This window comes from Falco peregrinus, chromosome 13 (assembly GCF_023634155.1).
Source record: "Falco peregrinus isolate bFalPer1 chromosome 13, bFalPer1.pri, whole genome shotgun sequence".
Lineage (NCBI taxonomy): Eukaryota > Metazoa > Chordata > Aves > Falconiformes > Falconidae > Falco > Falco peregrinus.
In genome coordinates, this window is record NC_073733.1 from 22,162,604 (window position 1) to 22,187,516 (window position 24,913).

A 24,913-nucleotide genomic window follows, 5' to 3' on the forward strand; every position below is an offset into this window, starting at 1 on the left:
GTGCCCATTCGAAACCATCTGGGGCCCAGAATAATAAAAGGAGTGGTGTGAATTTATGAACCCATAGATCTAGCCATGCCCCCTTGGATATTGTGTTGGATTAGTAGATTTACTGCTAATCCAAACACTGAGGGCAAAATTATGTCTTTACATCTGCACTGCGGATCTCCAAGAACTGCATTAAGTTAAACGCTTGAAGGGTTGACAGCAGCTCCCCTGCTTCAGGCACAATCTTCTGGCGCCCTGCCACCTTCCCCAAAGTGCAGCTCCTCAGATGCACGTCCTCCACGTCTTGCCATGGCAGCGCTCCAAAGGGAGATGCCGCCTTGCAAATAAAGGGGGCTTGTGAGCAAAAAGTCACTGCTCCTGCCTGTAACAGGTGGGAGCAGTGTCAGCGTGGTGCAAATAAGGCACAGTTGGCATGGGGAAGATTGATCCATCATCTTCAAGCTGCCTCAGGTGCAGAGCCCAAAGAGAAGAGTTTCTACATTTAATTGGGGGTGTCTTCAGCTAAATAAAATAGTCAGATGCAAATCCTTTTCCTAAGGGGCAGCCATGTGGACTTGTGACCTTTCTTTGAATGGTTCGGAGCCCAGAAATCAATGATTACACTAAATCCATAATTATATTCTTTTCATCTGTGGCAGGGTACTGATAGCATGACAGATGTGAGACCTTGAAAGCATGGAAACTTCAAAGACCATTGAGATGTGTTAGACACCATGGACATGTGGAACAGTAAAAAATAAAACTAAAAGTAGAAAAAGACTGCTCTACCAATGCTTGAGGTGAGCTCTCTCCTTCACACGTATATGCACATACATGTACGCACACGTACACATTTATGCACACGATGTGGGACCCTGGAGTCCCCAGGGAAGAGGAGAGGGAGTAACTGCTGTAAATCAGCAAGCTTTGGCCAACTAGAAGAATTAAATGTTTTAATAGTCATCTTGTCTGGACTCAAAAGGCTTCCCAAAGAAAGAAGGGGATGGGCTGGGTCCGGAGAAGTGGCTGGAGACACTGCTTAGAATTAAGAAAGGTGACTGCGTTCCAGTATCCCTTATGCTGCTGCTGGGTAACTTGGCCAAGCTGGTTTGTTCTCTTAGGTGTTTCTCAAAAATATATTTTTGCCTTTAAAGAAGCAGAACTATGTTACCGTTATTTTTGCCTTGCAATAAGATGCTGCAAGAAGAAACACTGGGTCAGCATGGGGAGGGTTGATCGCAGTGGACTATAAGGGAAGCTCAGCCTTCACACCATGGTCCCCAGGCAGAACGAGGGAAAGATGACATTTAGAGATCCATGACCTCACCCCAGAGATGCTCCCTGGAGGATAATTAATAGTGTTTGCTTCTTGAAAAATTCTGTGTGAATTAGATATTTTGGGATTACTGTTAGAAATTAATTTGCCTGAACTGCATGATAATATGTCGAAAGCACAAGGTAAATGCAATTATTTGTGTGTTCCTGGCATTATATTAATACTTAAAGTGGTGGATCAGAAGATGATGGCATGAAGCACACAGACAGATAAGATAAACTTAAGATTTGTGGTGGCTACTGTCAGTACAAGAAACTTGATAATGATATAATCCAAGCTCTCATACAATTTCTTAACATTAATAATGTGGAAATACAAGTCGAAAATTATTAGGATTGTGGTTTTTCTGTAAAATTTTGAACTTCAATACTACGTTACTTTCTGAGTTCCAGTGTTGAAATCTCAGAAATTAAAAAAGCTCATACAAATGCAAAATCTCCCCAACATTACAAGAATTATTTAGTTTCTAAGGCAAGATCAGAAGGCTTATCTCTTTGGTCTGATCCTGAGATGCCAAAATGCTGGACTGTCACTGATCTCTAAGTCTGAAATGCCTGAACGATAATGAGTCTAGTGGTCTTTCTTGGATAAAAAGCCCAGATTTTCAGGAAACACCCCTTAAGGAGATGTTGGTTTTTTTCACAAATGCTTGTTGTTTGAAGCCGGTTGGGCATCTCTAAGATGTGTTTCATCAGAGATGCATTAACAGGCAGAGTATAGCACAAACAGCAGAGCACACATGAAGTTTACCTCATACCTGTACAACCCATGGAAAACTAGTAAAGCTTTCGAAAATATCCGAATCTGAACACACCAAGTAACTCCATCAGTTTCTTTCTGCTCTCCTTGTGCAGTCCTCAGCCTGGGACAAGCCCTTCCATCATCTTTCTCCTTTAACATCTTTGATATCCATTTACAATTCGTTTTCCCATTTATTTTTCATTACTTTCTCTCCTTATTTCTGTCTTTTGGTTCTGTTTCTTCATCATACTACTCCAACAGCGCTGCTTAGCAGGCACGCTGAGTGTTTCTTTTCCTGGTCACCAAAGGAGCATCTTCTGGGAGGCCACTCATGTGAAGTCAGCCCAATACTTGCAGAGAATTTAAAGATACCTGGGCAGAGACAGTTACTTATATCTCTTAGGTCAGCTTCTCGGAGGCAGATTAATTGTTGAAGTGATGCACTAGTTGCATATATATTATATAGTCATTTTATCACTTATGTAGACTCCTGTGAAAGGAGTATCATATCCATTCCTCAAAATATTAAAATCTTACCTTTTCTGACTAGCACAGGGGGCACCAAGATGAACAAACTAGTTATACATGCATGGAAAGTAGCAAGCTGAAAGTAATTGTGTATTCAGTTTTAATGGAGCTGAATCTCCTGCTGAGATTTCAATATCTGACAGCATTGCTTTCATTGCCCCAAATGCCCAACCTTTTTCTAATGTTTGACCTTGGGTATGATTATATTTCTGTATGTATCTCAAATGATGCAAAATCATTTGCCTATATCAGTCATCTCTCACTGACAGTCCTGTTCCAGCTCGTGGCAGAAGAGAACAAGTCTGATGGCAGTAACAATAGCTAAAATGAGCTTTGATAGATGTTCCTACCCTTTCAATAAATACATAAAGCATCTCTATAATGTCATTTTGTTAACTGATAAACAACAAAAGGATGAAGGCATTCACTTTTAACTATATTGCATGTCGTTATTTTCTCATTGCCTTACTTAGTGTATATAAGTAATGTGACCTGCAGAACAGAGGAGAGGGCTGTTGCTTTCAGTGCTGGTTATTCATTTTCTTCTCTATCCACTAGCCCACCTGCTAAGTGAGAGCTGTGCAGGTGTGTGACAGGCTTTACCACAGCAGTTTTGCCCCAACATATCAACCCACAAGCCTCAGTCTGTTCTTGGCGCATTCTCAATGAGACATCACGTAACCCACGGCACCGTCTTTACATCTCTCCATGCGAGGTTAATGTGCCGCGCAGAAATGCAATTCTTTGTGCTCACCTCTTGTTGGGTTGTTTTTTTTTCTTCAGCTGGTCTAACCCTGTCCCATTATTAGCCTTGTACTATTTACTCTAGAGATGCTCCCGTACAAGGCACCATGCTGGGCAGGGCACAGGTGGGTGCAGAGGGCAGCCCATCAAAGGTGCGGTGCAGTGGATGGCATTTACAGATGCGTACTGTGGTTTGGGGGATACAACAACTCAATTGCTGAGATTAAGGAGACAAGAAGAAATTGCATCCCACTTCTTGTATCGCCACAGTGAAGTGGCCATTGGAAAGGAGCTGGGAGGCAGTGGTGCTGGAAGCCTTGGTGGGGTGATGAAAAGGGGCTTCCAGATAGATGGGGACAAAGGGACCATGTTTTAAGGGCAACTCCAACTGGCAGTCGCCTTGTGATTAATGTTCCTGTACTGGTAACAAGAACGTACCCCTAAAGAGAGAAAATTTGACAGTGGCTTCTTTTTTTAGGTCTGCATAAGCTGGGCACATTATTTTAATAGTACACCATTAAGGTATTTATCTTAATTTAAAAAAATAATATTTCCCTTGTTGTTTGCAATTGCCCACTAGAAATGAAATCCCTTTCCTGACTGATTATCCTTTCCAATCCTGAGCTGGCTGTTATTGCAGGTTGCCTCGGGAATACAGAGTTACTGAGTTTCAGACTTTCTTCAGAAATACTGAGGGGAGTTTAACAGCATTGGAAAACAGAGATAAAGAAATACATGGACCATGCAAACAAAAGTAAGTGGGATAAAAAGAATTGTGTTTACTGGAGTGCTGGGAAAAAAAAAAAGGTCCACAAAGAAGCCCCTTGGTCTGATTACAAGACTTGTTAGGGATGCAGAGCACCGACCAAGTTCACTGGAGTTTGAAATCCCAAGGGCAGTATTGGGTTTCTTTCTGTGGGCTCCAGAAGGTGATTTAATAACTCATTTGAAACTGTGCAAAACTTTCTGTTGACATACTTCACTCCCTCTTCAAGCAGATTTTGAGTTTTGCTCAGAGATTTTAGCCCGGTATTGAGGAGCTGTAAATAGATGGAAATCTAAACCTCTGGACTAGAACGAGTGTTTCACGCGTGCCTGGGTGACAACGGCCTGTCTGACAACTGGTTTGTCTGAAATTGCAAAGAGGGCACGGGCAGGCGTGGTGTTAAATGTGCTATTGCTGTACTGCATGCGGCCTCTCTGCTTCCCAAGAACAAGGACAAAGAGAAATTAAGGCAAATACAGACGCTGGCATGTAAAAGGGGTGAAGATTTACTGCTGTGAGCTACTGCAAGCAGCAGCCCTAGTGGTGTGAGCTCCTGCTAGACAGCACAGCATAAACTGCACAGTGCTCTTGTTTAAAAAGAACAAAACAAAAACAGACCCAAAAAATCATCAGACGTGGCAGGCAGCTGGTGTGCGTGTCTCCCACGGGGCCATTCAGAAATGGGTGTTTTGGAGCATTTTCTGTGGCCCTGTTAACGCCCCCCATTCTGCGGACAGTCTGTGGAGCGCTGACCAGGCCTGTCCCTTGCAGCTTCCAGGGTGGCCTCGGCCGAGTGCTGCTCCGTCCTGACCTCTGGCAAAAAGGCATTGCCGAGGAGGTCTGCCGTGTGAGACTTTCATCGAGGAACAAGACCAACCCCAGTGCCCAGGTGGTGCCCGTCACCCTGTAACCACGCCACGGGCTGTAACGCCTCTGCCAGCTGTGCTGGGCTGCAGGGACCCGCTGCCCTGGCACCATGGGGTTGTGGCGTGGGATGGGGCCAAAGCCAGCATATACACCCTAAACACTCCAGTGTGAGCGCCCGCACATTGCAAATGGGGTTCAGGGCTGGGCCCCCGCTACAGGACAGACCCTGAGGGGCTGCAGCGTGTCCAGGGACGGGCACGGAGCTGGGGAAGGGGCTGCGGCACCGGCTGGGGGGGCTGGGGGGGCTCAGCCTGGAGAAACGGGGCTCGGGGGGGCCCCATCGCTCTGCGGCTGCCTGAGGGGGCTGGAGCCGGGGGGTCGGTCTCTTCCCCCAGGGAACCAGCGACAGGACAAGAGGGAACGGCCCCAGGCTGTGCCAGGGGAGGGTCAGGGGGGATCTCAGGAGAAATTCCTTCGCGGAAAGGGTGGCCGGGCAGGGGGACAGGCTGCCCAGGGACCCGGTGCTGTCACCGTCCCCGGGGGGGCTCAAAACCCCCGCAGGCGCGGTGCTTGGGGACACGGTTCAGCGGTGGGCTTGGCAGCGCTGGGTTAGGGGCTGGGCTGGGTGGCCTTAAAGGTATTTTCCAACCTACATGATTCTGTGATTCTGTGACTCCTTTTGCCAGCTGTAGAAATGGAGGAGAGAATTCCAACTGCTATGTTTATCTAAGGCTACCAAAAAAGCGTGCTGCTCAAATGTAACTTAGCAGCACCACGTACAAGGTGGGCTTCAGAGGTGGCAGTGTTTAATATTCTATTTGAGGATGCTGGCCCTTATACCAATTTATTAATAGGTGCATCATCCCAGGGAAAAATGTTTAAATGTAAGTGAAGTGTTAGCAAGTGTTGGCAGTTGAATAGATACAGTGATAAGGTTTTAACTCTGACCTCATAATTAAATGTAAATACACCATAAGAGCAAGGCAGGGGACTATGTAAACAGGTAAAAGAGGAAATATGGCCTGGTTCTTTTCTTAATGTCTTTGTTTGGGGTGTAATGGTAAGAGAGGATTTAATAATTAAAATAAAAAATGCTTCTGTGAAGAATTCATTAATTTATGCATTTTACACAAATGCAAGATGTTGGCTTCAACACCTTTCTGCTTTTACTTTGAATAAATGTCCCTGGTAAATTTACATTTATTTCTGACTCACAAACATTAGAATGCTTCATCAGTTATTGTTGCTTGGATTTTTTAATATTAACAGTCTCTCCTTCTGAGTGTCTTTTATTGTGGCATACAGTCTTAATAATTTGTGGAAAAGATGATATTTCCAAAGAGATCAAAATGCTTATTGGCCACTTAGACCATCCTCATGCCTGCCTCGGTGGTGGCACAGTCCCCCACCCTGTCGCTCAAGATAATCTATTAAAGCTGTCAAGCTACCAATCATTAAGGTACCACAAGGATCCACAACATACACAATTATTCTGCTTTAAGCGCAGTTTTAGGTGATTTTCCTCAGGTTTTCTTCCCTCCAGGATGTGAACCTGGCTTCCAGTAGGCAATGCAGTTACACAATTTTGTGCAAAAGATATCAAGAAGTGAATCTGTTTAGAACTGCATCTTGGAGACAGCCTTTGAAATAGAAAGAAGTCTTTCCCAGAGATCAGGAGCTTTTGTTTTAGGGAGGAAAAACTGTCTATAGATGTTCTCAGATAAACCATTAACATACAGAGTCTATGAGTAGCTGTCCAAAAATGAAACAATCTGTGGCCATTTTTTTGTTTCATGCACACGCATTTCTTGTGAAAAATGGATGTTCCTACTTGGAAAGTCAGAACAACATGTACAAGTGGCCCAAATTGGTTTTGATTAACAAGGTTTTCTGCCTGGAAGTCACTTTATCTTCATCCCATTAGCTGGACTCAACAAAACAAATGAATCTAATGCATTAGGCTGAAACACGTTCTTGCTGCATGAAGGCAAAGAAAAATCCTCTCTTAAAAGCCATGCAAGTATCTTATATACATAATGTAGTTTTTCAGCTTCATGTTCCCCTTGGAGTCTATATGACGAGAATACAAAGGTTTCTACTTCCTTTCATCGTCAGCTGACATTACGCTTCTGCCTGTAATTCTCCGGTATGAATCATGCAGTGTTGTGAGGGATCGGCCAGTGTGATGTCACCTTGGGCCACTTAGATACCTATTACATATGGGGTTTGTAGCTTTTATCCTTTTAACAAATACATTTCGTGGATTCTATTTTCGGAAAAGATCACATAAAGGTGATATTTCTGCCATGGGATCAACAAGTAGGAAACTTTGCTGTGTGAAAGAACGGGACCACTCGTCACCTTGTGGGCTAATCGCAGCAATTCACTTCCATGTCTTAATCTGTTCTTCCTCTTTTGAAATTGTCTATGAGGAATCCTATTTTTCCTCGAATATTATTTCAAGGTGCTTGCTTAGAAAGTCATATATAACGTAGTTTTTATTGTCCATGCAAAAGTTTGCATTTTGGTGCTTGTTCTGTTACTGTCCAGGAGTTATTCCAAATATCTAGTTTCCAGATTAATGAATTGTCGCACTTTCATAGCTATTCCAAATAATGTCTTTTCTGGACTTGTAATAGATAGTTGAAATGTGGTTTTGTGAGGAGGAAAGAGGAGTCATGTGAGTATTACCAGAATGCGTCAAGGCATTTTGCCCTCTAATGCCACTCTATCCTCAGTATCTCTGATACAGTAAATGTATTTAGATTCAAAGTTATCTTGGGAACTCTTAGTGTGTGCACTTGAATTCATCTGATTATGAATTCTGCATAAGTAAATATGAATATCCAGACAGAGACTATGACTGTGTATGCTAAACAAGATCTACTCTTGGTTATGTAAAAACTGAAGGTGAACTGACTTTTCTTTTTGTCCTCTTTTTTATGGTTTTTTTTAATTATTATTATTTATTTATTTATTTATTTTTCTAAGCAATGCCATACATAGATTTGCTTTATTCTTAGGAATACACTTATCGCTAGAAAACAGCAATTAGAAAGGACTCTTCCGAATTTTGCTGGACAAGATGGTGATGTCTCTTACCAGCGACAGAAGAATTGTATGCTTAACCCAAGTGCAGTGTCTCAACTGGAAACCTAGTGGGAGTGTTAGTGCATTTGCTGGTTATACTTCAGTATATTATCTAAGCCTATCAGCCAAGAGAAAAAATTTGCATATAATATGTGTTTCTTTAGTGTTCATTATCTTGTTACTTAAAAATTGCCCATGAAAAAAAGTGAACACATTCATAGGAACATGACTAAAATATTCTTAATAGAAAATATATGAAAACAAAATGTTACTCAAATTAAACAAAATACACAACTGCAACTGACGCTGTTGTGTTCAGCTCCAGTAGGCACACTGAATTGTCTTTTTTCCAAATGGATAATTTATTTAATTAACCAAGATGCAATGAATTTTAAATTGTATATTAAAATGGAAAAATTAGGTAGTTAGGAAAAAAATATGATGTGGTTTACATTCTTACTCACTGTTAGGAAATTTTTTATAGCATAATTAAAGATTGCAGATGGCAGTTTATCCTAACATGAATTTTGTCCACAAAAATGTTTTCCTTGACCATGTTGACCTGATGGGTTTGAATAATTTTAAAATACTTTTAACATTCAAATTAATACACAAAAATATTTTTGCTTATGTGTAACTTTTCACAATGGATAATGAAGCTTTTCTTTTTTGGTCATTGTTTTTTGTCTGAGTATACAGTGTATGCTTAACCTCAAAAAATCTAAATGTGCTTTATGTATACCAAGTCTATTATATTTAAAACAGAGCCAACATGTACAAAGTCCCTTTTTTCCAGAAAATTTCCTAACAACTTTATTCTGCAGTTTCTATCAGGAATGGTACGTCACTACATCACACTGCTTGATCCTGTTTATCTGCATAATTCAAATGCAACCCTGAAGGATATAAACACAGTGACAGTTTTTAAACATACTTTCTGATAATCAGCACAAACTATTACTTGAACTTATTCAATAACATAACACTGACAGACGGAATTCAATGACCCTCAATAACAACAGATACAATCTCATTGTATAAAATTATATTATGATATGATTGTGTTGTCTTGAGTTGTGACTTAGGTTGGCTGCAATATGGCACACTTTTTCTTTGGGAAAAGATGATACTTATTACATTGAGATAATGCAGAATCTAAATTGTGCAGCCCGAGTTTCTGCTATGAAAAAAACAACCCAAAGAGCAAAAAGAGGTGTGCGTACAACCAGGAGACAAATAAATAAATAAATAGTATTTTGGTAGCAAGACTATAACTTTTACTTTATGCTAATGTCTTTGCTGGGGCAGATCCTTTGGTAGCTCACATTGATATGTTGGTGGCTCAGTTTAGTCTCCAGTACCGTTAGGAGAATGGAACATGGCAGAGCAGGTCGATGTCGGAAATCTCTGCAAGTGGCTGTCAACAAGAGCTCTCCTTCCATGGGATCTGGCAAACCAAGCTGATTCCTAGACTAAGACAGCAGCATGTTGTCCAAATGGATATTTAGTGGTCAAAAAAGCCAAAGTGACTTAAGAACATCAGGTTCTCTTTGCTGTTGGGGGAACCCATACTGCTAACTAAGACGATAACGGTTCCTGGCCAGAACAGCTGGTGTTTCCACCTTCTGTCCTTCCTCTCTTGGGCTGAGCTCCCAGCTCCAGAGAGTGTGGGATGCTGCAAAGTCAGCATACTATAGGGTGTCTGGTGGGGTAAAATTGCTGAAAGGGAGAATAGCACAAAGTATGTCTAACTTTTGTGTTTACCCATCACTCTAACTCTTGGGTGAGGCTCTAGATAATGTGCAAATGAGTAGGGTAAGGTCCAGAAGGGATTGCTGTGGGGGCTACTCGTGGTTGTTGGCCAAATCTGGTCAAGGCTGCACTCTTGGTTTCTTGGAGATTCTGGATAGACATGTGATTTCTGCTTGTCCATGTCATGTCCCCAATCTCACCCCACCCCTTGCCAAAATAAATCAACAACAAACAAATATCCCAAAACAATGAAAACAAAACAAAATGTTAGGTTTTGCATCTTTAGGAAAGATATTTTGGTATATAGTGAGAAATTTCCCAATGTCTTCAAACAGACCAAATGAGGCAAAATAACCGATAATGATTGTCCAGCAGGGTAATGCTCTTTCACTTTTCAGAGCAATAAAGACTTTTGTCAAAAAAGCCAACACCTCTGAACATTGAGATTCCCAGTGCATTCTGATGTTGAGGGGTTTGGGTTTGTTTGCCCACATCATGCGTTGTAGCCAATGATTGTATAAAGCTTCATTATTACAAGCAGGTTAGAAACACAGAGCTTGTTTATGAATAAATAATTCTGTATCTGTTCTGCAAGGTAGGAAGGACACTTAGGACATTTCAGCATCTCCAAGGATGCCGTGAGCAGGAAGTAAATGGCAGGAAAAAAGATTTATGGTCAGGTAAATATAGGGAGAAAAAAAGACACACACACAATGTGTAACATACTTGGGTTTACGTGCAAACACAGAGGCCATAGCCATAGCATGCATTCATAGGTTAAAATTTAGTATGGTTAAAAGAAGTGTGATATCTTGAGTAATTTCCATTACTGGTGAGATAAAATCAATGTCTAAATAATTCCTTACTGGCAAAAGCCACTGAAAATACTAATCTGCTGTATAATATGGAAATCCAACATTATTAACCTGAGAGAGGACACAAAACTCCACATTGCCTTTAAACAACTGCTTTTGGTTTCTGTAAAGTCATTTCTTGGATGAATGTATATATCAGCTGTGCTTGGTTTGATGGGCCTGGAAGTTGTGGTCCACCATCAGTCCAGGGACCACAGAGGGATGTTCGGCTCTGGCCCCGCTATTGGGGAGGGATTGCTGGGAAGAGGGGCACGGGGCTTTGTACACCCACAGACGCCGTGGTCTAGAGCCACCTGCCCTAAGCAATACGAGAATAATGTGATTAACTACAGGTTTTCTGGAGTGGTTGCACCCGCCGAGCCTACGTGGCCATGCACGCAGGTGTTTAACACGCTGGTCCACACAGGGATGCTGTTCCAGCCCTGCCTGCCCTCCACAGTGGCTCTGTGCCGCGGCGATGCCTGGCCGGGGTGCTCTGCTCTCACATAAATAGTCTCTCTTACCTCTGAAGTTTTTCCTCCTCTCCTACAGCAGTGCTAGGGGTCAGGCACACAAAGGTGCTGTCCCCTGATTGCAGCAAACACCGCCATGTGTTGTATGTTTGATGAATTAAAAGGATGCTGCCAACTTAATTACACTGTAACCCTTCAATAAAGGAAGGGCAGAGCTGATTAACTAGTGAATAATTGGGGGCTGATTGATGGCTTTCTCCCTCACTGCTAAAGGCTGTATATATAATTATTTTGCCTGTGGGCCTAATTTTGCCACTGTTAGCTTCCACTTTTGTCATCAGCTGTAATTTATGGATGGGGCCTGAAGCCTTAAAAAAGGCTGGAAAATGAAATAGCCCCGAATCCCCAGATATGTCACCTGGAAATGGCCAGCAGGCAGCCTTTAACGTCAACATTTGCAGCCATTTAGCAGCATTAACACCTCATGCTTAGCCCGAAAATAATATTATCATTTGTCAACAACTATCATAATATAGATTATTTCCTGACATCTAATAATGTTGCATCACTCACACCAATGATTTAATATATGTTTTAAATGCAAGATCAATTTATTGTAACCGAAAAGAAAATTCTTCTAGTAATTCACTTAAAGAAAAAAAAAAAGAGCAGGAGAAGGAAGACCCATATCCCTTCATTGCATTGGCAGATTGCTTACAGAATTAGTATGCAAGGCTCTAATGACACACACACACCCCCCCAAATCACTGCAAACTAAGATGGTCTGTGAAACTTAGTTTAAAAAAAAAAAAAAAGTCTTTATTTTCTTTGAACTTCGAAAGATGCAGCAGCAGTTTCAAAGAAAATATAGTCAGCAAACTTTTATCCGCTGTACTTAAAAAACATTGTGGGACAGTTTTCCATCTACTGCCAATCAGCAGAGCTGCAGATGAGCCCATATAGCTGCACTGGTTTGCGTGGGATGTAGATCTGGCCCTTTGTTTTTTAAATTGAAATAAGATTTCTTATTTTTTTCAGAGAGACAAAAGCTAGTCATTAATGCTGCAAAGCAGTAAGAGCCAATCTGTTTTGAAGGATCGAATTGCTTCAGAGGCAAAGAGGAGGGATGCCCCCCACAAGACAGCCTAGTTTGGGAAAATACAACATTCTGATTAGAGCTGCTCCAGCGGCTGCATGCAAGAAGAGCTGCCTATTTTATATTCCACAAACATTTTTTTCAATAAAGTAATAACAACTTAGATTCACTTTTTTTTTTTTTTTTTTTTGGTAACCCATATTTAAACATTGCAGAGAGGACGCTTCTAATTTATAAGCCAATATATACAAATCCTCTCTCTCAAATTTCCTTTGTTGTTTTGTCCTCACAGAGCGCTCTCTTGCCTATGAATCACATAAAGATTTGAAGAACCTTTCAGTCAAAGCTCAGTAGTGTGCCAGTGGGCACTGGCCAGGAAAAAAAAAAAAGATTGATATTTGCCCTCTCTTCTTATCTGCACTTGATTTATAAGTCAGTGCGAGTATGCAAGAGAAATAAAGGCAAAGACCTTGATGCCTCCCTGTGGAGAGTATGCACCATTTGGATTGAAGGCATGAAAGAGGAGAAATTAATGGTAAGCTGTTCATCTGTCACTACTGCCAGCCTGATGGTTTTGCAGAGAAGGAGAGGACTAGATGACATGCCCTCCAGTCAAGGGCATGACTGCCCGCTGTTCTCATATTATAAACACAGTGCTTTGGGTTTCTGAGGGATTTAAATTTAAATTATACTGTACTTTGGATAGGCAAATCTTTACACAAGTTTATTTTCCTGAAGTATTAACATGCAGGATTTCACTGGCTTTATGTGGAAGAAAAATAAAAATTAAGTCCCCCTATTTGATAAAAATGTGTAGCAGACTCTTAAAATGTATCCGTATTTTTAAAGCAGTGTGTTATAGTGTAATGAGATTTAAATTTATATATGCATTGAAGATTTAGGCACATGCATAAATAGATAAGCTTTGGTTATTCTACTTTCTGGCACATAGGAAAAGATTAAAAAGTTCAAAATAGGAGTTGAATTTTTTTCTATCAAAATGGTATAATGCTAACTGCTGCTATCGATGACAATATTAGGAACACATTGTGAGGATAAAAACTGACACAAAACTTTCATGTTGTGCTAAGCGACAAGAAAAATGTACTTATTCCTAAATGACTTATTTTCAGCGCTGAGTATTTGTGTACCCTCTTGCTGCTGTTCAAATGTTTTTCTCCAGTACCTAGCACAGAGGATGGCCAGTCTGCTCGAGTCCTCGAGATGCTTCTGTAACACCCACGAGCTGTATTGTGTGTCACAAATGGTATTGGTGCTAATAGGAGCAGTTTTGGGTGCCTGGCACGATTTGAATAAATGCATGTAGGCATGAGAACTAATTTGCACTGGGCTCTGATTTGGTGACATTACTGCCATGCACACCCACCAGCTATTTAAAGCCCTCTTTGCTGGACCCCAGCAGTGGTGTCCAGCTGGGGATTTCTGGTTCCCATTAAAAAAAGGGAAAGTGAGTTCCTAGTTTGTTAGTATCAAATTACCTTGGGTTTTGTAAACCAGAAGCTAAAAAAGGCTCTGTCTCTCACTCTCATTAAAAACTCCTGACTTTAGAGCTAATTTCGTTATTTCCTGAGGCCTGCTGAGTCATGATTCCTGAAATCCAGGCTTGGGCAATGGATTTCAATAAAATAATTGTCCTCAAGTAAACTGATGTTTGCTCTCACTATGGCAAACTTACTGACTTGCATATCACTTCTGAAAGAACTGTAAAACTTTCATGGCTGTGACCAAAACAAATCGGTCGGAGAAGAGATGGAGGTTGGTCAGGAATGAGATGGTCCTCCAGGATCTTCAAGAAGGAAGGAGCATCCTTCTCTCCAAGGCAATTGGCATCTCCAAAGTATCATGCCTTGGTTTTTTTATCTTTTCTACCTTCCTCCCCACACTGTTGCAGGTGGGGTTACTCTGCCTCTCACTCCGGTGCCAGGGCACTGAGGACCCTTTGCTCTCCTGGGTTTCTGGCCCATTCACATCATGCCTGAGGGCTTTTATTTCCTGTGCACCATCATCAACCTTCTCCATCACCTGTCAGGAAAGCCCTCAGCAGGGTGATTTCTAACACTGAGCGATGGGGATCGAGACATCCACAGTCCTAATCAAAATTAGGCAGTCAGAGGTACCATATAGTCACCAGAGCTGAGAACAGTTCACTTCCACAAATTTACAGCTGCTCTTATCTCCCTGCTCCTGAAGCGTCTCCTCTGCAGCGGCTAAAAGCTGCACACTTGTGGCGGCTGCCCGGCGCTTGGTGTTTCAACTCCCTGCTTGAATCTGCCTAGAGTTTTGGCAGACTTCAAATGTTGGAGGTGATATTTTCTGTGCCAACTGTGAGTTAAGTGGGTTTTTTAGAAGTTTCTGTTAAAATGAATAGATTTTTTTCTTCTTTTTTTTTATTTTTTTTTTAAGAGGTTGTGGGAAAGTATGTTCTTTCACAGACTTCAAAATTATAATTTTTTTGAGCAGCTTCAGTTCCTCCAGGCTTCGGAGCAGGTAAGTAGTTACTTTGGCTCCTTTTTTTTTTTTTTTTTTTTTTTTTTGTTCTTGTCAAAAAATCCTCCTGTGCCCTAGTTTATACGCATGTTAAAAATCTGTTTGCACTTGCTGAGTCCATCTGCACTGAGGCTGATCCATCTCCTCGCAGTTCCACGCCGACCGCAGTGCGGATGCGGCACTCACACAGAGCAACCCCCTTTCTGTGGTGGGGTACCACTGCCGGGCTGCTCCCGCCACGCATGGCCGTGAGGGTGGGGGGCTGTTGCCTCTGCCCCCGGGTCGCCTCTTGCTGGTTCAGGGGCTGCGTCAAACCCATCAAATCAAGTATTGTTTTCTTGGTGCTGAGTCTCTGGCGAACACTATGCCCGGGAGGCCACGGCGGCCACCGGCACCCCGGCTTGTGCCAGCACCGGCGTGGCCGGCGGCAGCGGCGCAGCGCCCGTCCCCTGCGCCCGGCACTGGGGGGGCCCCGCGAACGCGGGGTTCAGGGCTGGGCCCCCGCTACAGGACAGACCCTGAGGGGCTGCAGCGTGTCCAGGGACGGGCACGGAGCTGGGGAAGGGGCTGCGGCACCGGCTGGGGGGGCTGGGGGGGCTCAGCCTGGAGAAACGGGGCTCAGGGGGGCCCCATCGCTCTGCGGCTGCCTGAGGGGGCTGGAGCCGGGGGGTCGGTCTCTTCCCCCAGGGAACCAGCGACAGGACCAGAGGGAACGGCCCCAGGCTGTGCCAGGGGAGGGTCAGGGGGGATCTCAGGAGAAATTCCTTCGCGGAAAGGGTGGCCGGGCAGGGGGACAGGCTGCCCAGGGACCCGGTGCTGTCACCGTCCCCGGGGGGGCTCAAAACCCCCGCGGGCGCGGTGCTTGGGTTCAGTGGTGGGCTTGGCAGCGCTGGGTTAGGGGCTGGGCTGGGTGGCCTTAAAGGTCTTTTCCAACCTAAAGGATCCTATGAAATTGTATGTTTCCCATGCCTATAACGATAGTGACGTACAAAAGCTTTCTGCTACCACAGGGGACATTGTAAGCCAGGGCACAGGAGGTGGTTACAAACAGTCTAGCTGTTCCAGCTCTGCTGCTGAAGTGAAGGAAGGTTGTATGGTCCAGCAGGCTAAATGCTTTTAAGTCTTGACTTGTTAGTTGTTTGGAAAATTGCATATGAAAGATAACAAAAGTACACAAAGGTTGAAAAGTTAAATGCTGAAAAGTAAGGAAAATGCTAATACAACCATATATATATATTTACGTGTATGCATACTCCAGTATGGACTTTTGTTATGCAGCGTGCACTGAAATGGCACCTCCTCCTCTTTCAGCAAGTGTGGTCTTCTCATGCTCATGAGTTGTTATTTCCCACTCACCATCCAAGCTTTGGGCTTTTCCTCGTGGATTCTCCTCTGATGCTCTCATCATGGCTATTTACAATGAACTAATCTATGGTGCTTCTGTGAACAGCAGTGAAGTACCCTGTTAATGCAGAAGGAATGGGTTGTCTCCATTTTAGATCTTCACAACTGGGCACCGAGGCTGAAGGTATTTCCAAAGCACCAAGAAATTGGTGGGATGCAGCTGCTGAGGTACCACAGGTTTGCTGTTTCACAGGTGTTCCCCCCAACAGCTCCTTGGCGAGCAGGTGCCGCTGCTGGAACAGGGTCTTTCAAGCGACTTGTTGCACATCTGGATGGGAACAGCTGCCGTGCTGGGTGGCAGGGTGCCATGCTTTGCCAAGGTACCATCTTTTGTCCCCAAAGCAGCACACGTGTGTGATCGCTGCCGGAGCCTCATTAGCTCAGACACAGCAGGGCGCTGATACAGCGATGCTGCCTTGGGGACCCAAATGGACTTACTTGTTCAGTGCAGGTGATGGAATTTCATTTCAGCACATAGATGTAGTCTTAAACGGTGACACGATTTTTTATCCTTTTGGCTTCTTTCAGCTCATTCACTGTGTATCCACCAACTACAGACAGCAGCAAAATAAAAATCCTGATTTATTTCCATGCATAGTCATTCCTATGCACTTATGAGACTGGGTTTCTCTGGAAAAAAAAAAAAGAAAAAGAAAAGCCGCCTGTGAGCAAGTAATTAACAACTACATCATAGTGAAGACAGGCAAGAGCCAAATTAAACTTGCAGAGGGACCTTTAATTCTAGCATTTCTAGCTATTGAGTGCTTCAGTATGTGATATTAGCAATCTTTTAGCCTAGTTTTTAATACAAGCATGTATTAACACAAACTGAAGGGCCGTATTTTCGCCGTGCAGGCTGCAGGGAGCCCAGGTCCCCACTCTGAGCAGCTTTGCTGCAGCAGCAGGCGATGGCTGGGGAGCTCACGCGCGTGGGGCTGCTCGGTTGATGTTTGCATCCAAAGGTGCAGGGACAGGGAAGGTGTGGGAAGGCGTGGGCACAGTGGAAGGGATTCATGTACTGTGGTGGGAAAACACATGATGGTTAAAATCAGAGTTAGCAGGGAGGTGGTGTGAGGGTCCAGAGCGGAATGGCACCACCAGCATGAGCTGAGCTTACTGCTGGTGCACCAGCATCAGGCTGGTTTAAGAGTGGCTTACCGGCACCCTTAAAAAACTGTGTTTTCCAAGTTTTGCACTCTTTCTTTAACGTCTTCATTTTAGCTCTTCTTATTTTACAACCAAGTTGCTTAATGTTATATTCAAAAAAACCAAACTACCCTATCAACAGAAATGAAATATCAATACAAATAAATGTTAAAATGGAATTTATTTCCTGTTCAACTTCAGATAGAAATCCTTAAGTTTCTTTACTTAAGGTGGTCTAGTTATGAAAATGTTTTGTAATTTTGGGGGAACTGGTTTTGTTTCTCTGGAATGAAAAGTATATTTCACTGGAAATCCATTTTTTTCTATGAGGAAGGAAGGAATTTAATAAAAAAAATTAAACCGATTTGAGTACTTTGTTGAATATTATCATAAAATTCTTCCAATAAATTGATGAAGTATTCTCTCAGCTTCCTAAACAGGGGCATATATGGCTAACAGCTAAACAACACTTTGCCTGTCCTTGTGGAAGACCCTCTGTCACCATCATTGCCTCGTCGTGTATCAGAATTCGGGGATTCACTGTTATTCTGTATGGCCACAAAACCACCCAAACCTTGTCATCAGATTTGACTGTAATTCTAAATGACAGCAAAACTATATGCAGAAACTCAGTTCTAGATTTGATAATGTAAGGAGCTGCTAATATTCCATCAAAACATTTCAGTGTGTCTGGACGACATTGCTGCTTATTTTAGGTGGGGTTGTTTTGGTTTTTTTCTGGGCACTTGATTAAAATTTAGGAAAGAAATGCGGTTTTTATTTTTATTTTATCTCTGAAATATGATTATAAATGACCTTTGATAAAAAGTTAACAGAGAATATGTCAGGAAGCAGCTCAGAAAGGAAAGATTAAAAGCAGACAGTCTAGAGAGGTGTTTAATTTCAATTTTCTTTGTGGTATAAGAAATCTGTAGATTTTAAAGCCATCATACCATAGTTACTTTTATCAGTAGGGCTCTTTTGTTTTGTTCTGCCACCTAATTCTTTTGATGACAATGAGTCCACAGTTTTCCAATGACTGATTTCGATTTGCATGTTATTGTCAGCCTTTTATATTTTATCATATCTCCACTTTGGTTTTTATGCAGATCCTCACATCAGAAGGCAAGGGCAGCCTGAGCTAAACAGCTGGCTGGATTTGCATGAAAATGGACTGCCCTTTTTCATTTGTTTGTTCTTTGGAAATTACAGTAGGTGAGTATCTGACTCAAATTTCCCAAACAAATAAAGATAAAACTTCACAGATATTAAACTGTGGAGCATTAAACTGTATCATTTTACATATAAAAAGAAAAGGATTAAATAGAATTAGTCTGTTGAGCTGACTGAGGAGAAACAATGTGAGTGATGGTCTGAAAACTGAAGATACAAAAGAACTGCGGTATCTTCAAGAGATTTTTCTCTCCAAATATTTTCCTTTCCCATGTTTAAAGGATAAACACTAATATAAATATTTCCCTTATGAATTTAAGATATTTTTGCTAGGGAAAACAAAACCATAATCTGTTTTAAGTCATTATGTATTTGATAGTATTCTGTATTTTAGGTATATATTTTATATACAGAGCGGTTAGCAGCAGCCCCTTGGCAGTGGATATTCTTTACAACTTGGACTGGTGGTGTAAACCAGCCAAGGTGTAAGCGTGACTGGGGCAGATGCCATTCAGAAGCCCATATTGTTTCAAAGAGGCCAAATCTGCAGGGTGAGGTAAGATCTTTTATTAGACCAGCTGATGGAGATGGAAAAAATGAACAAGCTTTGGGGCACACAAGAACTTGATAGTTGACAGATATGAGCTTTATAGATTTGAACAATAAGGTATCAAAATAACACATGGCACAACTTGGAGTTGTCAACAGACTTATAAATTATTTAGAGTATGTGTGCCCTTGTGTGCCTGCGAGCTTGTTCGTCTCTTTCTTGAGCTTATCTGCTTGAGCTTGCAAGAGACATAGCCACTCCTTGCATACCTGGCCTCTCCTCTGTCTTTAGACCATCTCGGAGAGAAAAGCACAACTGTAACTGTAGTTTAAACAAAGGTCTGGAAAGAGTAGAGTTTATGACATCTAGCTATAGGGTGGGATTTACCTATTTTACATGTAGACTTTCCTGCTTTCAGGTTGCTGTAGGAGCTTGGCTTAACAGTAATGCTATATGCCTTCTGGAGTTAAACATCTGGGGCAAAGAGCTATTGACTCTGAATTTCCTGGAGAAGTGGTAACTACTAGTCTTGCATGAGATAACAGTTCATTCTTTCCTCTGATAAGGTTGGAATTGGGTACGTGGAGTCACAGCCACGTGGTGCTGACAGAGAAGCAGTGTCCCCAGAGAGCAGTGCAGAGCCAGCCAACAGCCAGGAGCCCAGGCAAAGTCTGTAGAGTAAAATACATCCTCACTTTTTTTCCCCCTTTTATTTTATTTTATTTTATTTTGTTTTATTTTATTTTATTTTATTTTATTTTATTTTATTTCATTTTATTTCATTTTATTTTTCAGACTTTCTCCACGATCTTTCCTGACTGCACATGGGAAAGTCTGGTGTGCTCTTTAAATCCTTTTTCTTTTAAATGCTGCAAAATCACGCATAACTTTCATTACACCTATGCATTGAAACTCGTTAGTGAAAAGTGCTCTAAATAATGCATAAGCCTGGTGACATCTCTAGGCTTTGCTTGGCGGGGGTGTGAAACCTGGCTGCTCACACCCACAAAGCCTGTCCCTGCCAGCCAGCCAGCTTTGACATGCTTGCTGTAGGGCCCTGTAAGGTCAGCGGGAGAGAGTAGGGATGGATTCTTGCTCTTTTGAATGTTGGACCGGTCATACGGGTGTAGTGGGTGAAGATGGACTAACCGTATCAACAGTGCTTTGATACTACTGGTTATGTAAGATAGACTCGCTGTTGTATGGCGTCATCACTGTAGGTCAAGAGACAGCGGCAGCAGAAGACAACTAGTCCCGAGTAGGTGCAGGAGGTCCTAAATCCACCTCCCACGATGCTGAAAGGATTGTTTTGTGGATGCTGGGACTCAGTGGGTGACAGGATTGCAAATGGTTCAAAGGAGACTTGGTCCTGCAAGACCAAGGATATTGAGCAGCGTGCTCTGTGGCAGCAGGATGGGGCAGCAGCCTGCCTGGGAGGCAACAGGCAGCTGCTGAGAGCCTGACATGGGGATAACTGAGGATGCTGTGTGGGATAACTTTGGGAAGCTGTGTGTGATGGGCACTGTGCCTGGTGGACTGGGCTTGGCTGCCATATAGTCCTTTCGTTGTTTTCAGCCATCTGAAAAACATAACAAATGCTGGTGAGTTTTAGGAAATCCACGCAGGGAATTGCTCCCGCTTTGCTCAGCTCCCAGCAGAGCTGACGGTACTGTCATGTGATTTGATTTGCTATGGATTCACCAGGAATATTTCCAATCTATAGTTCAAGCCTCTGTCTGAGGTTAAGAAAATTGTGTGGTTATGTTTTGAAAAGGGCAGTGGCTTATGGTCTAGGAGCAGACAAAAGATGCTCTTGGATAAAGCAGATGAACCCTTCACGTGCCTTTTGAGCAAAGAATATTGGGGCCAGTGTTTGCTGCTATTGCCTTCACAGGAGTTGTACAGAGTGCTGCACAGCCGCGTGCGTGTTTGTACCCGTGCGTAGAGCTCCCCACAATACCTGCTAAACTCCTTCGGAAAGCACCATTATAAAGTCACTGACCCTGCAGAAATTTGTCATACACAGAGCAGAGGCTATGTAGAAACTTATTACAATTCAGTATTTATAGAGGCTTCATGGAAGTACAAATAATTTTTGGCTTATTTATTTCCCATTGATTTTATTTTGTTATAGTTTTGGACTTTTTCCTAAAAATGTTGCGTTTCCAAATTCTTCACTAAATATCACAAATAGATATCAAGAGCTGACAGGCATTTTGGAAAGTTTTCCAAGATTTTGCTGTTACAGTTGCAGAAACCATAGTCCTTGCATAGCTGTGAATGGCTTGAATCGCAGGCATCCAGCCTGACAACTACTCAAATTAATTTGATGATGTTACTACACCTAAAAATAACGCAGAAAACAAGACATTTTGGCTTTGGAACCTGACCTGGAAATGCTTTTCACTTTAATGGAAAGGACCAAATTGTCTCAGATTTGGCTAAGTTTAGAACTTTGAATTTTTTGTTGGGTTTTAATCTGGGCTCACATGAGATTTCCTTCAGTGCTTGGATCTGTTTGAATGAGCTCTTCCTGCTAGTGCTGTTTTAATCCAATTGGAATGGCAAGCCCATGCAACATGTTTTGGACTTCTTTTAGCAGTCGGACTTGTTGATCTCAAAGGTTTTTTCCAAGCTAAATGATTCTATGATTCTATAACATAAAGAGCTAGTGCATTGAAAGCTAGTTCATGTTACCTAGCTGTGATTTTTCTGTGGACTTCTTCCTTTTTGCAAACTGCTGATGGATGTACGTTATGGCCCCAGTGTGATAAAGAGAAATGCTATGTAAGTGTAAAGGGTTAGATCTTCATCTGATATCAAACAGTTGATTGAACTTACAAAAGTGAATTTACACTTGGTGAGGGTCAGTTGCAATATACGGGTCTACATTTTGCAGATAACATTATTCAGATTCTATTTTAAAAACCCATTTTTACATTGACTTTGTAATGTAACTTCTGGTATAAATCCATGGCTATAAATAACAGTGAAGTACCACTGCCATCCTTACAGACTCTGGTGTAATTTGGGGAATTGGCACTTTTTTTTCAGTACAAAACAAGGTAAAATCCCTCGTCCCGCCACCAACCCCTCCATGGCAAAGCCTGTGCATCCCCTGCAGTGCCTGCGGCACCTGCTCCCATTCCAGGAGGCAGATGGGGCTCAGCTCAACTCCCCGTTCCTGTAGGACAACCTCAATTCAAGTAACTCTTTGTCCTTTTTCTTGATGTTTTCTTGGGGCAACCAGTTGTCTCCTGTGGCTCTGTTGACCTAAGGTAGTGCCAGGATTCCTCTGAACTCAACACCTTCAGATTATCAATTTTTTTCCCCAAACAGCCAGAATCTGGTTGTTGGTTGGGCTGACAGTGCCTTCAGCATCACCCATGCAGCAGGGAGACGATGTGAACAGGGGGTGGTACGTCCCTGCCCGTGGGTGAGACAGGTAACAGCTAAAGTGTAGATTCATTTGGAGTATTCCTGGGAAAAAAAAAGTCTATTATTAGAGTTTGTCATGGCATGGTCACTTCCATTTCCCACCTGTTCTATGAGTGCACAAACACAGCTAGCACAAGCTAGTTTTTCTCACCGTTTTCCCAAAATAGTGGGAAAACAAGGGTCTCCATAACCCTGGGCCTCTAAGCAGTTGGATTAATTGCATTTGTTTGTGAAATGGTGTTTTGTTTTAAAGCCTTTCACAATACTGAAAGGACACTGAGAATATCTTCACATGTTTCTTAAATTTCAACCGCAAAACCCCAAATGTGGCTCTTTTACATCAATATTTTACGTCTCCATAGGCTTTGTGTTAAACTCCTGTACAGAGTTACTGTGCGTTATCGATAATGTGGAACCGGACTTGGTGGATTTTAATGTCTTTTTTCATGTTTATATGGAACATTTTGAAGCAGCAATTAAAATAATTAAGGAGGGTGAAGAAATCTTTAGCATGCAACAAAGATTTCTGCAAAATGTTAATTTCTGTCAAATAAGTGAATATATGCACAGATGCCTCCTGACAGAGGCTGTGATTTCTGAGTGCTTTGCATGCCAAATAACTTGTTTACCCCCTCAATGTTTGCCAAGTTTACTGTCAATTTACAAATAATTTCCATTTTGCTGTTTATTCTGCTGCCTTTTGATGGATATGTCTTCCAGACTTTTATCTTGCATGTAGACAAACTAATTAATATTTTCCCTTCAGGCAAATATTTTTTTCTTAGATCTAAATGTGGGTTAGATTCTTCTTCGTTTCCATATGCTTTGTTCTGTCAATCATTTCTCTTCTATGTTACTAAAAATGTACCTTTGTGGATGTCATTTCTCATGTTTTACAGATTTATTTCACCTACATCTATATGGGAGTGTATGTATGTAGAGAGACATATTTGTTATATATGTGTTCATATATGTTTAAGCAGAGAGAGTGAAAATACTAACCTCGCATTAAGGTTTGGTTTTTAAGAATGAATGAAAATACATTTTGTCTTGCCTGTTGCTGCCATTTCCCAGGCTTGACCTCACAGTTTGTGGTTACCGCTGCCCATATGGCACACGCAACACTGAGTACATCTCTTCTGCAGTGTCAGCCTGGATTCCTGCACGTCTTTTTGACCTAGTCCAGCCCTACTAGCCATGTATAAAATCCTCTGCATCTCCCATTTCCCTCCTCCTGCTATCATCCCAGCACAGACCGCAGCGGGCTGACCCTTCTGGGGTGAGCAGGCTGATGCAGAAGCGGTCCTGAGCTGCTGTGGCTCCGTGGGAGGGATGCTCCCCCCAGCTGGGCTGGCCAGGCTTGGTACCCAAACCTCCTCCTGATGCATCGGGGCAGCCCCAGCCCCAGGGACGCCCCTCCCGCAATGCCTTTCCTCGACATCTAGGTATGTTTCAAGATCTCAAATAGCTAAATATTGTCATATTCAAGGAACAAGATTTCCACAGAGTCCCTGCAGCTTCCGCAAAGCTTTCAGGAGGTATTGGAAGACACAGTGTGGGATTTTAAAAAAAAAATGTTATCGGAAGCCTGTGTGTTAACCATGTTCTGCTGAGAAAAACACAGGTGGTAACTGAGAGCGCAGATATTGCGAACAGATTCTTGCAACTTACCAGTCGTAAAAATATCTCTGCAAAAAATACTCCCAACGACTCTGTTTACAAAATGCTTGGTATTTCCTATATCTGGAAATATTCTCGTTGTAGCTCCATATGTTGCAGCTAGTCTGACAAGCTTGCTTTTGAACTGTTTGCAGGTTGCAGTCTGTCTGGAGGGCTGGGTGCTGATGCCTTCAGGTTTTTAGGCCCTGCATTATGGGCATGATTATCTTGTTCACTTTGCAGGCATAGAAAAATGGAGCAGGGATTTAGCAGGATTTGAACAAACTTCCTAATTATGCCAAGTAGAGAGCTGCCTGAGTAAAATCTCAGCCAGAACCCCAGGTTTTTTATTACCGGTTCTGTTGTAAGTGTAGCTCTGTAATTTTCTGTGTTTCTGCTTTTGTTTATATCATCGTAGTCAGCGGGACTGGGAGATTAAAAACCGAAATATATTATCTTCGCACATCCTCAAAACCTGTCGAGAAAGGAGGAGAAATTAAACAAGGACAAAAACTCTCAGTGAAGTGAAGCTGCTTCCTTTGAGCTGCCTTATTAACCAGTCAAGCACTTGACTGCCACTGTCAGCTAGATTTCTTTAGAGAAAGAGTGGCATTTTGAAAAATACAAATTCACCGCCTGCACAAGTTAATGAGGCCCTTCAGCAATGTTCATTGATAGTGTAAATTCATCATAATACAGTGCTACAAACCATAAATGGGATATGCATACAGGAAATCATCCACTATTAGAAATTTGCCAGACACGAGAAGAAAAAAAAGCCATTGATAAGCAGAAAACTC

The 24,913-nt window shown here is 42.4% G+C and overlaps 1 long non-coding RNA gene across 1 annotated transcript in view; it reads left to right on the top strand.

The window, feature by feature from the left end:
• Window positions 1-24,913, top strand: part of LOC129785598 (uncharacterized) — a 73,026-nt gene that overhangs the window by 34,926 nt on the left and 13,187 nt on the right. Inside the window, exon 2 of the long non-coding RNA XR_008749727.1 lies at window positions 18,403-18,508. This is a non-coding gene — a long non-coding RNA (uncharacterized LOC129785598). The remainder of the gene's footprint in view (window positions 1-18,402; window positions 18,509-24,913) is intronic.